The following is a 14,344-nucleotide window of genomic DNA, read 5'->3' as shown; positions in this document are numbered from 1 at the left end:
GTGTGTGTGTGTGTGTACAGGTTGACTCTGCTGTACTCCATGCTGGTCCTCTTATCCAGAGAAGCCTTCCGGAGAGCCTGTTTGTGTGGCGGAACAGATCACAACTGGAGACACGTTATCAACCTGCTATGGCTGCCACGAGTCGGACTATAGGAGAGCTACTGCTGCAGTGTTGTTGGCTCTTTCATCAGCACTATCTGCTCTACATCTTCTCTGCTGCTCAGGTACAGGTTGGATGATGCTGCCTCATCCCCTACACACTGATCTCATGTCAGTTTTGTCTACATTAGGATTTTGGGTAGTGTAATCGGATCCTTCGTTGAGCACTCAGGTACAGAGGAGGAGGGACAGGGAAAGAGGATAGGTGCAGAGGGTGTAGTCAGAGGAAGCTGTAGACAGTGAAAGAGAATATATACAGTACCAGTCAAAAGTTTGGACACACCTACTGATTCAATGGTTTTTCTTTATTTTTACTATTTTTCTACATTGTAGAATAATAGTGAAGACATCAAACCTATGAAATAACACATATGGGATCATATAGTAAACAAAAACGTGTTAAACAAATCAAAATGTATTTTATATTTCAGATTGTTCAAAGTAGCCACCCTTTGCCTTGATGACAGCTTTGCACACTCATGACATTCTCTCAACCAGCTTCATGAGGTAGTCACCTGGAATGCATTTCAATTAATAACAGGTGTGCCTTGTTAAAAATTAATTTGTGAAATGTATTTTCTTCTTAATGCGCTTGAGCCAATCAGTTGTGTTGTGACATAGTAAGGGTGGTAAAAGGAAGATAGCCCTATTTGGTAAAATACCAAATCCATAGTACGGCAAGAACAGCTCAAATAAGCAAAGAGAAACAACAGTCCATTACTTTAAGACATGAAGGTCAGTCAAGCCGGACATTTTCAAGAACTTTGAAAGTTTCTTCAAGTGCAGTCACAAAAACCATCAAGCGCTATGATGAAACTGGTTCTCATTCGTGGATCAGGCCTTCATGGTCCAATTGCTGCAAAGATACCACTACTAAAGGACACCAATAAGAAGAGACTTGCTTGGGCGAAGAAACACGAGCAATGGACATTAGACCGGTGGAAATCTGTCCTTTCGGTCTGATGAGTCCAAATTTTCGAATTTAGATTCCAACCCCTGTGTCATTGTGAGACGCAGAGTAGGTGAACGGATGATCTTCGCATGTGTGGGGCCCACCGTGAAGAATGGTGGAGGAGGTGTGGTTGTGCTGTGCTGGTGACACTGTGATTTATTTAGAATTCAAGGTACACCTAACCAGTATGGCTACCACAGCATTTTTGCAGTGATATGCCATCCCATCTGTTTTGCGTTTAGTGGGACTATCATTTGTATTTTAACAGGACAATGACCAAACACACCTCCAGGCTGTGTACGGGCTATTTGACCAATTAGGAGAGTGGTGGAGGGCTGCATCAGATGACCTGACCTCCACAATCACCTGACCTCAACCCAATTGAGATGGTTTGGGATGAGTTGGACAGCAGAGTGAAGGAAAAGTAGCCAACAAGTGCTGAGCATATGTGGGAACTCCTTCATTCTAGTTGGAAAAGCATTCCTCGTGAAGCTAGTTGACAGAATTTTTGGGTGTGCCAAGAGTGTGCAGAACTGTCATCAAAGCAAAGGGTGGCTACTTTGAAGAATCTCAAATATAAAATATATTTTGATTTGTTTAACACTTTCTTTGGTTACTACATGATTCCATATGTGTCATTTCATAGTTTTGATGTCTTCACTAATGTAGAAAATAGTAAAAATAAAGAAAAACCCTTGACTCAGTAGGTGTGTCCAAACCTTTGACTGGTACTGTATTTTTAATTTTTTTAATACTTTGTTTATTGACTTTTCAGCACCAGCATTTAGAAAATAATTGCCCTTGTAAGTTATTTGGTAGTAGTATAAAACAACACATCAAAGACAACAATACAGCAGAACATAGAGAGAGAAAAATAATACAAAATTTAAAACTGGTTCTCAGAGTAAAATAAAAATAACAAGGAAAAATACACTGCTCAAAAAAATAAACGGAACACTTAACCAACACAATGTAACTCCAAGTCAATCACACTTCTGTGAAATCAAACTGTCCACTTAGGAAGCAACACTGATTGACAATAAATTTCACATGCTGTTGTGCAAATGGAATAGACAACAGGTGGAAATTATAGGCAATTAGCAAGAAACCCCCAATAAAGGAGTGGTTCTGCAGGTGATAACCACAGACCACTTGTCAGTTCCTATGCTTCCTGGCTGATGTTTTGGTCACTTTTGAATGCTGGCGGTGCTTTCACTCTATTGGTAGACGGAGTCTACAACCCACACAAGTGGCTCAGGTAGTGCAGCTCATCCAGGATGGAACATCAATGCGAGCTGTGGCAAGAAGGTTTGCTGTGTTTGTCAGCGTAGTGTCCAGAGCATGGAGGCGCTACCAGGAGACAGGCCAGTACATCAGGAGACGTGGAGGAGGCCGTAGGAGGGCAACAACCCAGCAGCAGGACCGCTACCTCTGCCTTTGTGCAAGGAGGAGCACTGCCAGAGCCCTGCAAAATGACCTCCAGCAGGCCACAAATGTGCATGTGTCTGCTCAAACGATCAGAAACAGACTCCATGAGGGTGGTATGAGGGCCCGACGTCCACAGGTGGGGGTTGTGCTTACAGCCCAACACCGTGCAGGACGTTTGGCATTTGCCAGAGAACACCAAGATTGGCAAATTCGCCACTGGCGCCCTGTGCTCTTCACAGATGAAAGCAGGTTCACACTGAGCACATGTGACAGACGTGACAGTCTGGAGACGCCATGGAGGACGTTCTGCTGCCTGCAACATCCTCCAGCATGACCGGTTTGGTGGTGGGTCAGTCATGGTGTGGGGTGGCATTTCTTTGGGGGGCTGCACAGCCCTCCATGTGCTCGCCAGAGGTAGCCTGACTGCCATTAGGTACCGAGATGAGACCCTCAGACCCCTTGTAAGACCATATGCTGGTGCGGTTGGCCCAGCTCCTCCTAATGCAAGACAATGCTAGACCTCCTGTGGCTGAAGTGTGTCAGCAGTTCCTGCAAGAGGAAGGCATTGATGCTATGGACTGGCCAGCCCATTCCCCAGACCTGAATCCAATTGAGCACATCTGGGACATCATGTCTCACTCCATCCACCAACGCCACGTTGCACCACAGACTGTCCAGGAGTTGGCGGATGCTTTAGTCCAGGTCTGGGAGGAGATCCCTCAGGAGACCATCCACCACCTCATCAGGAGCATGCCCAAGAGTTGTAGGGAGGTCATACAGGCTTGTGGAGGCTACACACACTTCTGAGCCTCATTTTGACTTTTTTTAAGGACATTACATCAAAGTTGGATCAGCCTGTAGTGTGGTTTTCCACTTTAATTTTGAGTGTGACTCCAAATCCAGACCTCCATGGGTTGATAAATTTGATTTCCATTGATAATTTTTGTGTGATTTTGTTGTCAGCATATTCAAGTATGTAAAGAAAAAAGTATTTAATAAGAATATTTCATTCATTCAGATCTAGGATGTGTTATTTTAGTGTTCCCTTAATTTTTTTGAGCAGTGTATATATTTTGATACAGTTATAGGTCAACTAGTACAGATAATACCGTCCTTAACATCCGAGATGTCGTGTATGCACATACCAGGCCTCTTACCCCACCAATATATAAATATACATCACCCTGGAACGGCAGAACTTCCGGCGCCGACAGAGATGGCCGCCTCGCTTCGCGTTCCTAGGAAACTATGCAGTTTTTTGTTTTTTTACGTGTTATTTCTTACATTAGTACCCCAGGTCATCTTAGGTTTCATTACATACAGTCGAGAAGAACTACTGAATATAAGATCAGCGTCAACTCACCATCAGTACGACCAAGAATATGTTTTCCGCGACGCGGATCCTGTGTTCTGCCTTACAAACAGGACAACGGAATGGATCGCATGCAGCGACCCAAGGAAACGACTCCGAAAAAGGGGGAAACGTAGCGGTCTTCTGGTCAGACTCCGAAAAAGGGCACATCGCGCACCACTCCCCAGCATTCTTCTTGCCAATGTCCAGTCTCTTGACAACAAGGTTGATGAAATCCGAGCAAGGGTAGCATTCCAGAGGGACATCAGAGACTGCAACGTTCTCTGCTTCACGGAAACATGGCTTACTGGGAAGACGCTATCCGATGCGGTGCAGCCAACGGGTTTCTCCACGCATCGCGCCGACAGAAACAAACAAATCTTTCTGGTAAGAAGAGTGGCGGGGGCGTATGCCTCATGACTAACGAGACATGGTGTGATGAAGGAAACATACAAGATGGCGTAGCAGTAGTTGTCCTGTCGTATCGTCTCTCTGTAAATATTGTCTCTTTTTCGTTTTAGATATTTTTTAGATATTTTTTTCTTCGCATATCCTTAAAAACATTTTGCTAAACCTAAGCTTCCAAATACTCTTCTGCAACCCGCCAATGTAGCTACTTTCCTAAAGTAGTTATATTTACTTCGGAACCGGACCCTCTCAACTGAAGCTAGCCAGCGAACTACCAGCTATACCAGCTAACCTTTAGCTCGGAAAGCTCTCGCCAGTTCGAACAACGCGACGCTAACCAGAGCATAACGGACTTAATTAATTTTTAATTTTTTACCCCGGATTTCCACCACAAACGGAACATTCTTCAGCTGGATCCTCGCAACTAGCTATCGAGCTAAACAGCAACCCTGGTTAATTACTCCTGGCTAGCGTTTCCACCCACGTAGCTTGAAGCTAGCCGAGCTCCTAGCATACTCCTGGGCTACAATACCTTGACTACGACCGGTCTATCGATATCACCGCATGAAGAGGAATAAACAGACTCACCCCATCGCGACGTCCTCGCGACGTCCTCCAAAGGCTAACTCTCTAGCCCTCGCTATCTCCTTGCTTGCTAGTTCGGCACGCTAACTGCTAGCTTGTTTAGCCCAGGTCCGCTAACTACTACCTTGTTTACCCCGGCCTGCTAATCTGTTAGCTTGTTAGCACAGGCCTGCTAACCGTCCCGCCGCGTCCCAAAAACGCAGTGGCCCATATGTACTCTCTCTTCCCGATTTTAAATTTTTTTAAATTATTTTTTAAAATTTGTTTATACCTTCCGGAAACCTGCCTCACCCAATGTGATACGGAATCGCTATTATCTTTATTTTTAGAACACACCCAAGAACCTCCAGAAGCTAACCAGCTAGCTAGCTACAAGCTATTTAGTCATTGTTAGTTTTCTTAACCTGGATAACACTCGCCAGCCCAGCCCCCCTGCCCCATCTACCGCTGCCCCCTGGACTCTGATCACTTGGCTACATAGCTGATGCACGCTGGACTGTCCATTAATCACGGTACTCCTTTCTGCTTGTTTGTTTTATCTGTCGGCCGAGTTGCCTAGTCAATGCCATCTCACCTGCTGTTGTTATGCTAGCTGATTAGCTGTTGTCTCACCCACTGTTTTAGCTAGCTTTCCCAATTCAACACCTGTGTTCACTGTATGCATCGCTGTATGTCTCTCTCAAATGTCAATATGCCTTGTATACTATTGCTCAGGTTAGTTATCATTGTTTTAGTTCACAATGGAGCCCCTAGTCCTATTCATCACACCCCTGATACCTCCTTTGTCCCACCTCCCACATATGCGGTGACCTCACCCATTACAACCAGCATGTCCAGAGATAAAACCTCTCTCATCATCACCCAGTGCCTGGGCTTACCTCCGCAGTACCCGCACCCCACCATACCCCTGTCTGTGCATTATGCCCTGAATATATTCTACCATGCCCAGAAACCTGCTCCTCTTATTCTCTGTCCCCAACGCTCTAGGCGACCAGTTTTGATAGCCCTTAGCCGCACCCTCATACTACTCCTTCTCTGTTCCGCGGGTGATGTGGAGGTAAACCCGGGCCCTGCATGTCCCCTGGCACCCTCATTTGTTGACTTCTGTGATCGAAAAAGCCTTGGTTTCATGCATGTCAACATTAGAAGCCTCCTCCCTAAGTTTGTTTTACTCACTGCTTTAGCACACTTTGCTAACCCTGATGTCCTTGCCGTGTCTGAATCCTGGCTCAGGAAGGCCACCAAAAATTCAGAGATTTCCATACCCAACTATAACATCTTCCGTCAAGATAGAACTGCCAAAGGGGGAGGAGTCGCAGTCTACTGCAGAGATAGCCTGCAAAGTAATGTCATACTTTCCAGGTCCATACCCAAACAGTTCGAGCTACTAATTCTGAAAATTACTCTCTCCAGAAATAAGTCTCTCACTGTTGCCGCCTGCTACCGACCCCCTCAGCTCCCAGCTGTGCCCTGGACACCATTTGTGAATTGATTGCCCCCCATCTAGCTTCTGAGTTTGTTCTGTTAGGTGACCTAAACTGGGATATGCTTAACACCCCGGCAGTCCTACAATCTAAGCTAGATGCCCTCAATCTCACACAAATCATCAAGGAACCCACCAGGTACAACCCTAACTCTGTAAGCAAGGGCACCCTCATAGACGTCATCCTGACCAACTGGCCCTCCAAATACACCTCCGCTGTCTTCAACCAGGATCTCAGCGACCACTGCCTCATTGCCTGTATCCGCTACGGTGCCGCAGTCAAACGACCACCCCTCATCACTGTCAAGCGCTCCCTAAAACACTTCTGCGAGCAGGCCTTTCTAATCGACCTGGCCCGGGTATCCTGGAAGGACATTGACCTCATCCCGTCAGTTGAGGATGCCTGGTCATTCTTTAAGAGTAACTTCCTCACCATATTAGATAAGCATGCTCCGTTCAAAAAATGCAGAACTAAGAACAGATACAGCCCTTGGTTCACTCCAGACCTGACTGCCCTCGACCAGCACAAAAACATCCTGTGGCGGACTGCAATAGCATCGAACAGTCCCCGCGATATGCAACTGTTCAGGGAAGTCAGGAACCAATACACGCAGTCAGTCAGGAAAGCTAAGGCCAGCTTCTTCAGGCAGAAGTTTGCATCCTGTAGCTCCAACTCCAAAAAGTTCTGGGACACTGTGAAGTCCATGGAGAACAAGAGCACCTCCTCCCAGCTGCCCACTGCACTGAGGCTAGGGAACACGGTCACCACCGACAAATCCATGATTATCGAAAACTTCAACAAGCATTTCTCAACGGCTGGCCATGCCTTCCGCTTCTCAACAGCTCCGGCCCCCCCGCAGCTCCTCGCCCAAGCCTCTCCAGGTTCTCCTTTACCCAAATCCAGATAGCAGATGTTCTGAAAGAGCTGCAAAACCTGGACCCGTATAAATCAGCTGGGCTTGACAATCTGGACCCTCTATTTCTGAAACTATCCGCCGCCATTGTCGCAACCCCTATTACCAGCCTGTTCGACCTCTCTTTCATATCGTCTGAGATCCCCAAGGATTGGAAAGCTGCCGCAGTCATCCCCCTCTTCAAAGGGGGAGACACCCTGGATCCAAACTGTTACAGACCTATATTCATTCTGCCCTGCCTATCTAAGGTCTTCGAAAGCCAAGTCAACAAACAGGTCACTGACCATCTCGAATCCCACCGTACCTTCTCCGCTATGCAATCTGGTTTCCGAGCCGGTCACGGGTGCACCTCAGCCACACTCAAGGTACTAAATGACATCATAACCGCCATCGATAAAAGACAGTACTGTGCAGCCGTCTTCATCGACCTTGCCAAGGCTTTCGACTCTGTCAATCACCATATTCTTATCGGCAGACTCAGTAGCCTCGGCTTTTCGGATGACTGCCTTGCCTGGTTCACCAATTACTTTGCAGACAGAGTTGTGTGTCAAATCGGAGGGCATGTTGTCCGGTCCTCTGGCAGTCTCTATGGGGGTGCCACAGGGTTCAATTCTCGGGCCGACTCTTTTCTCTGTGTATATCAATGATGTTGCTCTTGCTGCGGGCGATTCCCTGATCCACCTCTACGCAGACGACACCATTCTATACACTTTCGGCCCGTCATTGGACACTGTGCTATCTAACCTCCAATCGAGCTTCAATGCCATACAACACTCCTTCCGTGGCCTCCAACTGCTCTTAAACGCTAGTAAAACCAAATGCATGCTTTTCAACCGATCGCTGCATGCACCCGCTTGCCCGACTAGCATCACCACACTGGATGGTTCCGACCTTGAATATGTGGACACCTACCTAGTACCTAGGTGTCTGGCTAGACTGCAAACTCTCCTTCCAGACCCATATCAAACATCTCCAATCGAAAATCAAATCAAGAGTCGGCTTTCTATTCCGCAACAAAGCCTCCTTCACTCACGCTGCCAAGCTTACCCTAGTAAAACTGACTATCCTACCGATCCTCGACTTCGGCGATGTCATCTACAAAATGGCTTCCAACACTCTCCTCAGCAAACTGGATGCAGTTTATCACAGTGCCATCCGTTTTGTCACTAAAGCACCTTATACTACCCACCACTGCGACTTGTATGCTCTAGTCGGCTGGCCCTCGCTACATATTCGTCGCCAGACCCACTGGCTCCAGGTCATCTACAAGGCCATGCTAGGCAAAGCTCCGCCTTATCTCAGCTCACTGGTCACGATGGCAACACCCATCCGTAGCACGCGCTCCAGCAGGTGTATCTCATTGAGCATCCCCAAAGCCAACACCTCATTCGGCCGCCTTTCGTTCCAGTACTCTGCTGCCTGTGACTGGAACGAATTGCAAAAAATCGCTGAAGTTGGAGACTTTATCTCCCTCACCAACTTCAAACATCAGCTATCTGAGCAGCTAACTGATCGCTGCAGCTGTACATAATCTATTGGTAAATAGCACACCCATTTTCACCTACCTCATCCCCACAGTTTTTATTTATTTACTTTTCTGCTCTTTTGCACACAAATATCTCTACCTGTACATGATCATCTGATCATTTATCACTCCAGTGTTAATCTGCAATATTGTAATTATTCGCCTACCTCCTCATGCCTTTTGCACACATTGTATATAGACTCCCCTTTTTTTTCTCTACCGTGTTATTGACTTGTTAATTGTTTACTCCATGTGTAACTCTGTGTTGTCTGTTCACTCTGCTATGCTTTATCTTGGCCAGGTCGCAGTTGCAAATGAGAACCTGTTCTCAACTAGCCTACCTGGTTAAATAAAGGTGAAATAAAAAAAATAAAAATAAAATCCTTCTGTTCACCTGATTTAGAATTCCTCACAATCAAATGTAGACCGCATTATCTTCCAAGAGAATTCTCTTCGATTATAATCACAGCCGTATATATCCCCCCCAAGCAGACACGTCGATGGCTCTGAACGAACTTTATTTAACTCTTTGCAAACTGGAAACCATTTATCCGGAGGCTGCATTCATTGTAGCTGGGGATTTTAACAAAGCTAATCTGAAAACAAGACTCCCTAAATTTGATCAGCATATCGATTGCGCAACCAGGGGTGGTAAAACCTTGGATCACTGTTACTCTAACTTCCGCGACGCATATAAGGCCCTGCCCCGCCCCCCTTTCGGAAAAGCTGACCACGACTCCATTTTGTTGATCCCTGCCTACAGGCAGAAACTGAAACAAGAGGCTCCCACGCTGAGGTCTGTCCAACGCTGGTCAGACCAAGCTGACTCCACACTCCAAGACTGCTTCCATCACGTGGACTGGGACATGTTTCGTATTGCGTCAGATAAAAATATTGACGAATACGCTGATTCGGTGTGCGAGTTCATTAGAACGTGCGTTGAAGATGTCGTTCCCATAGCAACGATAAAAACATTCCCTAACCAGAAACCGTGGACTGATGGCAGCATTCGCGTGAAACTGAAAGCGCGAACCACTGCTTTTAATCAGGGCAAGGTGTCTGGCAACATGACCGAATACAAACAGTGCAGCTATTCCCTCCGCAAGGCTATTAAACAAGCTAAGCGTCAGTACAGAGACAAAGTAGAATCTCAATTCAACAGCTCAGACACAAGAGGCATGTGGCAGGGTCTACAGTCAATCACGGACTACAAGAAGAAACCCAGCCCAGTCACGGACCAGGATGTCTTGCTCCCAGGCAGACTAAATAACTTTTTTGCCCGCTTTGAGGACAATACAGTGCCACTGACACGGCCTGCAACGAAAACATGCAGTCTCTCCTTCACTGCAGCCGAGGTGAGTAAGACATTTAAACGTGTTAACCCTCGCAAGGCTGCAGGCCCAGACGGCATCCCCAGCCGCGCCCTCAGAGCATGCGCAGACCAGCTGGCCGGTGTGTTTACGGACATATTCAATCAATCCCTATACCAGTCTGCTGTTCCCACATGCTTCAAGAGGGCCACCATTGTTCCTGTTCCCAAGAAAGCTAAGGTAACTGAGCTAAACGACTACCGCCCGTAGCACTCACTTCCGTCATCATGAAGTGCTTTGAGAGACTAGTCAAGGACCATATCACCTCCACCCTACCTGACACCCTAGACCCACTCCAATTTGCTTACCGCCCAAATAGGTCCACAGACGATGCAATCTCAACCACACTGCACACTGCCCTAACCCACCTGGACAAGAGGAATACCTATGTGAGAATGCTGTTCATCGACTACAGCTCGGCATTCAACACCATAGTACCCTCCAAGCTCGTCATCAAGCTCGAGACCCTGGGTCTCGACCCCGCCCTGTGCAACTGGGTACTGGACTTCCTGATTGGCCGCCCCAGGTGGTGAGGGTAGGCAACAACATCTCCTCCCCGCTGATCCTCAACACGGGGCCCCACAAGGGTGCGTTCTGAGCCCTCTCCTGTACTCCCTGTTCACCCACGACTGCGTGGCCACGCACGCTCCAACTCAATCATCAAGTTTGCGGACGACACAACAGTGGTAGGCTTGATTACCAACAACGACGAGACGGCCTACAGGGAGGAGGTGAGGGCCCTCGGAGTGTGGTGTCAGGAAAATAACCTCACACTCAACGTCAACAAAACTAAGGAGATGATTGTGGACTTCAGGAAACAGCAGAGGGAACACCCCCCCTATCCACATCGATGGAACAGTAGTGGAGAGGGTATCAAGTTTTAAGTTCCTCGGCATACACATCACAGACAAACTGAATTGGTCCACTCACACTGACAGCGTCGTGAAGAAGGCGCAGCAGCGCCTCTTCAACCTCAGGAGGCTGAAGAAATTCGGCTTGTCACCAAAAGCACTCACAAACTTCTACAGATGCACAATCGAGAGCATCCTGGCGGGCTGTATCACCGCCTGGTACGGCAACTGCTCCGCCCTCAACTGTAAGGCTCTCCAGAGGGTAGTGAGGTCTGCACAACGCATCACCGGGGGCAAACTACCTGCCCTCCAGGACACCTACACCACCCGATGTTACAGGAAGGCCATAAAGATCATCAAGGACATCAACCACCTGAACCACTGCCTGTTCACCCCGCTATCATCCAGAAGGCGAGGTCAGTACAGGTGCATCAAAGCTGGGACCGAGAGACTGAAAAACAGCTTCTATCTCAAGGCCATCAGACTGTTAAACAGCCACCACTAACATTGAGTGGCTGTTGCCAACACACTGTCATTGACACTGACCCAACTCCAGCCACTTTAATAATGGGAATTGATGGGAAATGATGTAAATATATCACTAGCCACTTTAAACAATGCTACCTTATATAATGTTACTTACCCTACATTATTCATCTCATATGCATACGTATATACTGTACTCTACATCATCGACTGCATCCTTATGTAATACATGTATCACTAGCCACTTTAACTATGCCACTTTGTTTACTTTGTCTACATACTCATCTCATATGTATATACTGTACTCGATACCATCTACTGTATGCTGCTCTGTACCATCACTCATTCATATATCCTTATGTACATATTCTTTATCCCCTTACACTGTGTATAAGAGAGTAGTTTTGGAATTGTTAGTTAGATTACTTGTTGGTTATCACTGCATTGTCGGAACTAGAAGCACAAGCATTTCGCTACACTCGCATTAACATCTGCTAACCATGTGTATGTGACAAATAAAATTTGATTTGATTTGAAATGTATTCGTTTAAAAAAAGAAGTGAGCCCATATTGCATAGAATTTGTCTACAGACCCATTGAGTGTGCGTTTAATTTTTTCCAACATTATGCAATTCAAAACAGATTATATTTTTGGTGAAGATTATATTTTTGGTGAAGGAGGAGTAAGGGCCTGTAACGGAGGAGTGAGCGAGGGAAGACAAGTGATGCCAGTATAGACGAGGCAGCCTCCATCTCTAGCCAAATTGGGGGTGGGAATATCTCTCTGCTCTGCAACCAGTAGTGAATGATCCTAAGGTTAGCGGCCCAATAATAGATTCTGAAATCCGGTAGAGCTAGACCGCCGTCTGGTTTTGGCCTCTGCAAAAGCTGTTTTCGCATCCTGGGAGGCTTTTTGTCCCATATAAACGGTAGTATTAGGCCGTCAATCTTTTTGAAAAATGTATTGGGAAGAAAAATCGGAAGGCACTGATAGAGATATAAGAATTTTGTGAGAGTATTCATGTACCCCGAGATAAATAAAACTACTGTGAGCAATTTTAAATGGCAAGTTATGTAAAGGGGATGTTTTTTGCGGCCATATTCGGCCATATTCATATTCAGTTTATACCCTGATAAGTGACCGAAGGATGTGAAAGTGGCAAGGGCAGCAGGAGCAGAGACAGAAAGGTTGGATGTGTATAATAATAAATCATCTGCATATAAAGACAGTTTGTGTTCATGTCTGTATCTGACTATACCTTTGATGAGGGGGTTGAAGCGAAGTGTTATTGCAAGAGGTTCTATGGCGAGGGCAAACAGTAATGGACTTAAAGGGCAACCCTGGCGTGTTGATCGTTGCAAAGGGAGGCAGTCTGAGTGTTATTAGTCCTGACAGAGGCTTGAGGGGATGAGTACAGAAGTCTTATCCAAGCCATGAATTTGGAACCAAAGCCAAATTTATTTAGAGTGTAAAAATGGTATTTCCATTCCACCCAATCAAATGCTTTCTCCGCATCCAGGGATATAATGGCTTCAGAGGTATTGACGACAGAAAGATTATATAAAATATTAAATAATCGTTGAGGATTGAAGAATGAGTGTCTATTTTTAATATATCATGTTTGATCCGGTAATTAATGGGAGGACTGTTTCCAAAAGCGTTGCCAGAAGTTTGGCTAGAATTTTATAGTCAACATTTAGCAGGCTAATTGGATGGTGTGATGCACAGTCAAGAGGGTCTTTGTTTTTTTAAAGAATAAGACAAATGGTTGCCTGAGTGAGAGTCTGTGGGAGAGCACCATTTACAAATGGTTGCCTGAGTGAGAGTCTGTGGGAGAGCACCATTTACAAATGGTTGCCTGAGTGAGAGTCTGTGGGAGAGCACCATTTACAAATGGTTGCCTGAGTGAGAGTCTGTGGGAGAGCACCATTTACAAATGGTTGCCTGAGTGAGAGTCTGTGGGAGAGCACCATTTACAAATGGTTGCCTGAGTGACAGTCTGTGGGAGAGCACCATTTACAAATGGTTGCCTGAGTGAGAGTCTGTGGGAGAGCACCATTTACAAATGGTTGCCTGAGTGAGAGTCTGTGGGAGAGCACCATTTACAAATGGTTGCCTGAGTGACAGTCTGTGGGAGAGCACCATTTACAAATGGTTGCCTGAGTGAGAGTCTGTGGGAGAACACCATTTACAAATGGTTGCCTGACTGAGAGTCTGTGGGAGAGCACCATTTACAAATGGTTGCCTGAGTGAGAGTCTGTGGGAGAGCACCATTTACAAATGGTTGCCTGAGTGAGAGTCTGTGGGAGAACACCATTTACAAATGGTTGCCTGAGTGACAGTCTGTGGGAGAGCACCATTTACAAATGGTTGCCTGAGTGAGAGTCTGTGGGAGAACACCATTTACAAATGGTTGCCTGAGTGACAGTCTGTGGGAGAGCACCATTTACAAATGGTTGCCTGAGTGAGAGTCTGTGGGAGAGCACCATTTACAAATGGTTGCCTGAGTGAGAGTCTGTGGGAGAGCACCATTTACAAATGGTTGCCTGAGTGAGAGTCTGTGGGAGAACACCATTTACAAATGGTTGCCTGAGTGAGAGTCTGTGGGAGAGCACCATTTACAAATGGTTGCCTGAGTGAGAGTCTGTGGGAGAACACCATTTACAAATGGTTGCCTGAGTGAGAGTCTGTGGGAGAGCACCATTTACAAATGGTTGCCTGAGTGAGAGTCTGTGGGAGAGCATCATTTACAAATGGTTGCCTGAGTGAGAGTCTGTGGGAGAACACCATTTACAAATGGTTGCCTGAGTGAGAGTCTGTGGGAGAGCACC

General features: G+C 46.4%; 1 protein-coding gene across 1 annotated transcript in view; it reads left to right on the top strand.

Annotated features, from left to right (window-relative positions):
* LOC115143157 (scm-like with four MBT domains protein 1) overlaps positions 1 to 14,344 on the top strand; it is a 35,040-nt gene continuing 20,696 nt past the window's right edge. The window contains exon 1 of the mRNA XM_065001815.1: positions 1 to 224. The gene's annotated coding sequence lies outside the window, so the exon portion shown is untranslated. The remainder of the gene's footprint in view (positions 225 to 14,344) is intronic.

Source organism: Oncorhynchus nerka, linkage group LG15 (genome assembly GCF_034236695.1).
Source record: "Oncorhynchus nerka isolate Pitt River linkage group LG15, Oner_Uvic_2.0, whole genome shotgun sequence".
Taxonomy (NCBI): Eukaryota; Metazoa; Chordata; class Actinopteri; order Salmoniformes; family Salmonidae; genus Oncorhynchus; species Oncorhynchus nerka.
The sequence above is the reverse complement of the archived record's forward strand: the minus strand, read 5'-3'. Positions and strand labels throughout refer to the sequence as shown.